Consider the following 4463-nt stretch of genomic DNA (forward strand, 5'->3'; position numbering starts at 1 on the left):
TGGGCAGCACTGGGTTGGGATGTTTTCTTGATGTGCACTTACCTTTTATATAAAACTCTCTCTTATACATATGAGTTTCTGTGGATTTGTTTCTCGAATGTACCCAGACTAACACACAGCTGATAGTGTCTCCTTGGGAGTGGGGCCTTCTCAAAGAAAAGACCCTGGGAACCTCCCTTCTCTTTGTCACATTGCCTTCCCACTTGATGGACTCTCAGTCACTGACCTTGAGAGCTGCTGGAGCCCTGCCATGTTTCCTCTGACTTTGGATCCACATGACCCTGCACCTACTTGCCTGTGATCTTCCTGCATTCTGCATCATTGCTTGAGATTGCGTTGAGTCTGAAGAGGGATTTATGGACTTGTATAAGACTTCTGATGTATGATTGCTTCTTTAAATAAAGCTCTTTATTATACATGAGTGTCACTGGCTTTGTTTCTCTAGCTAACCTGGCCTAAAAAAGGCAGGAAAAGTTAGGAAGGCCTTCAAGAAGATGGATTTACACTGTGGCTGCAATAATGGGCTCAAGCATGGGAACAATTGTGAGGATGATGCAGGACTGGGTAGTGTTTTGTTTTGCTGTGCGTAAGGTCACTATGGGTCAGAGGTGACTCGATGCCACTTAACAACAATAACAACTACAATGAGGTGACTGAAAATATAATGGTTTGGATCAGGTGCACCTCAGTCCTTAAAGTGATATCCTTGTTTTTTAATATTTTAAAGAGATTTGTGTGCATCGGATTTGCCCAGTACAAAATATCCCTTGAGTTCTTAATCACTGCTTCTATGACCATTGATGGTGGATCATCCAAGCAAAATGAAACCCTTGACAACCTCAGTCCTCTCTGTTTAACATGATACTGTCTATTGGTCTAGTAGTGAGGGTTTTTTCTCTTCATTTAGTTCCGTTCATTCTGAAGGCTGCAGTCTTTGATTTTCATCCGCAAGTGCTTAAAGTCCACTTTGCTTTCAGCAAGCTAGGTTGTACCATCTGCCTGCATATAACAAATTGTTAAAATTTCCACCAATCCTGGTGCTAAGTCCTTCTCTATACAGTCTGGCTTCTCAGAGTATTTGCTCAGCATAGAAACTGAATCTATATGATGAAAGAAGACAGCTCTAAAGCACATCGTTCCTGATCTTTAACCAGCCAGGATTCCCTCGTGCTGTTCCAATCACTGTCTCATTGTCCATATATACAGGTATTGTATAAGCTCAGTGAATTTTGCTGGAATTCCCATTTATCTTTATGTTATCCATCCTTTGTTATGATTCACACAGATGAATGTCGTCTTTGCAAAGTCAATAAAAGAACTGATTATAATGAGCTTCTTAATATCTCAAAAGTCTACCAGTATCATTTCAACTGGATTGACTGAGTGACTTAGGACTCAGAACTACACACGATAATTGCTTATTGTTTTAATGAATGGGTAACTTTCTGTATTATATCCCTGCCTTAATTTTCTCATCCTCTCAACATGTTCCAGATTAATCTTTTATTTAAAACCATGCATTCTGCATGTCACTCTCTTGGAAATTTCAATGACTTCCAATCTTGGAAAACTTCAGCAACTTCCAATATTTTCCAACAATGTTTCCCAAATCTGACCTTAAATCTCTTTGGGGGATTAATCCCCAGAACAAATGAAATAGAATCTCAGGAAACAGGACTATAGATTCAGAATAATTGATAATTTATAAAACAGAAACATCCACTAATTAGAATTATTTTACTGAAGGATCAGTGTATAGATGGTCTCAAACAAGCATAGAAACAAGCAACAACAACAAACTTATTGTCATTGAGTCAATTCCAGCTCATATTGTCCCCATGAGATAAAGTAGAACTGCCCCATAAACTTTCTGAAGCTGGCAATATTTATGGAAGCAGACTGCCACATCATTATCCTGTGGAATGGCTGCCTTTTTGTTAGCAACTGAGGCTAAGTTTGGAATCACTGGAACACTAGAACCCCTGAAAACAGACAAAAGAGAAAGGGTGTAATACCACCTTGCCAGTACACATATATTTTTAAGATCTCAAACAAGTGATTCTAGTGAAGCACTGAGTCACAAAAAAATATTCCTGATGGTGACAATCACAAATCTTTATAACATTGCCGGAATCTCTTAAAACCGTATTACTTCAACCTTTTACATGAAAGCTCTACTTTAGTCGTATATGTGTATCCACTGAATGTGTCTTACACTTCGCTGTGTCTTTGATTTACTCACAGAACAGAGTGATTATGACAGAGTTCAATTCTGCTTCACATCAATTTAATAGATAATAAAACACTAAGGAGCTATTAACATGCTCAACCAATTGCACAGATTTTTCAATGTTTGTGAACTTTCTAGGACATCTACGTTTGCTTTCCAATTTATGATACCTAGACCACAAAATGACACTGAATTATAGTGCAAAAAGAGAAGTTAAAATAATGGAATAGAAATAAGCAGAAAGTAATCCTTAATACTTGTCTGAGAGAGGAAGAAATACTGAAGGAAAGAGAGTAGTTATATACATCTATAAACTTGTTAAGACCTCTTGTTTTGTGAATTTCTACCTTGCCTTTCATGAAGTGCAGTTTCATTCTTTACAAAATGCGAGGACACATCGACCAAAGAAATGACTGAAATAGGTTGAAAAAGAATGATCTCTAAGAATTATGTAAAGTAACTATTTCTCCACTCCATAGAGCTCTTTTTTCTCCACGGTGTTTCAAATGTTCTCAGTCACCTTTTGCATCGAGTTTCTACACAGAAAAACTATAAAAGAAAAGTATATGATGTAAGAACCAATAAATGTATGTCTAATGTGTGTTCTATCAGGAGAACTTAGCATACATATAAAGGTCATTGGTGGAAGGATGACTAATCACTGTTAGGTAGACTCATGGCTGGATGAGCCATTATTTCCATAGCTAAATAAGAGGGAAGCTTTGGGTCTTTGGATTATATTATAATTCCAGAATCTGGATCAGTCTACATGTGTGTCCTGAGCATCCCTCCACATTAAGATACCCAGTAATAGGATAATATGATTTTATAATGTTTTACACCAACCTGGATTAGAGTGATTCATGAACTCTTAAAAGAGTGTCCCACAATCTCTGGGTACCCAGAGACAGATATTTAGCTCCAGAGTGCCCCTTTGAGCACTTCTCTTTCATACTGCATCCAATGTCTCTTGGTGGACAATTGCATTTTAAAACTATTCTAAAATTTGGGGATCCAGATTGTATTAGTTTCATAACATATTGATCCTCTCAGTTTTGGAGCCTAGAGTTCTGAAACCAAGGAGACATCGGGGTCATTCTCCCTCTGAAAGGTATTTGGAAGAATGTTTCCTTCCTCTTTCTCTTTTCTACTCTACCAAGCCTTGGTGTCCCTCGGCTTTCAGCTTCTTTATTCCAGTCACTGCTTCTGTTTTCATATGATATTTGTCCTCACTGTCACTGTCTCCATATTGCTCTCTCTTTAGTAGGTTACCTATTTTAGGATGTAAAGTCCACTCTAATTCAGTGTACCCTCAGTTTCAGGTCATTAAATCTATAATAATCTTGCTTCCATACTAAGCTGGCAGGGGAGATACCATGAATCATGAAGGCGGCTTTGCCAGGGCGAGGATTATCCCTTGCATTCCGGATGTACTTACCCCAGCGACTTCCCCAAATGTGGGAAACTCGACTGTATAGTTTGTGGTGGGTGGGGACAGTTTGCAATCTCCCCTGTATTTAAAAAGAAAATAACAGTAATCTTGCTTCCAAATAGTCACATTCACTGGTCCCAGGAGTTAGGACGCTTCTTTGGGGAAGCACATCAATCCACTAGCCAAAGACTTTCAAAGAATACAGGACTCCAACCGGGAAGATATATATACATATCCATGTTCAAACTATTAGTTTCTCAATAAATATTCATGTGAATCTGTTAGGTAATCTGGGAACCTATGAACCTATTAAATTATGTGACAAAAATAACTTTACAGATATAATTAAGTTAAAGACCTTGAGATAGATTATTCTGGCTTATCTGAGTGACTCCAATTTATTTATATGAATCCTTAAAAAGTGGAGAATTTTTCCTAGCTGCTGTCAAAGAAAGAAAAGCAACAATGAAGGTGGAGCTAGAGAACATAATATTATTGGCTTTGGAATTGAATAATGAGGATACGAGCCAAGAAACACAGGCTATCTCTAGAACAGGAGTCCTCAAACTTTTAAAACAGGGGTCCAGTTCACTGTGCCTCAGACTGTTGGAGGGCCGGACTATAGTTTTTTAACAAAAACTATGAACAAATTCCTATGCACACTGCACATATCTTATTTTGAAGTTAAAAAATGGGAAAAAGTACAATATTTAAAATGAAGAACAATTAAAGTTAAATCAACAAACTAACCAGTATATCAATGGGAACTGTGGGCCTGCTTTTTGCTAATGAGATGGTCAA

At 37.8% G+C, this 4463-nt stretch overlaps 1 non-coding gene across 1 annotated transcript; it reads left to right on the forward strand.

Moving 5' to 3' along the window:
* Positions 1-3581: 3581 nt before the first annotated feature.
* On the forward strand, positions 3582-3744 carry LOC115873777. The gene has a single exon (XR_004048584.1). It is a non-coding gene; the product is annotated as a U1 spliceosomal RNA (small nuclear RNA).
* The last annotated feature ends 719 nt before the right edge of the window (positions 3745-4463 follow it).

This window comes from Echinops telfairi, unplaced genomic scaffold, assembly GCF_000313985.2.
Source record: "Echinops telfairi isolate 266 unplaced genomic scaffold, ASM31398v2 ScPeMD7_7469;HRSCAF=8507_1, whole genome shotgun sequence".
In the NCBI taxonomy this organism is placed as follows: domain Eukaryota; kingdom Metazoa; phylum Chordata; class Mammalia; order Afrosoricida; family Tenrecidae; genus Echinops; species Echinops telfairi.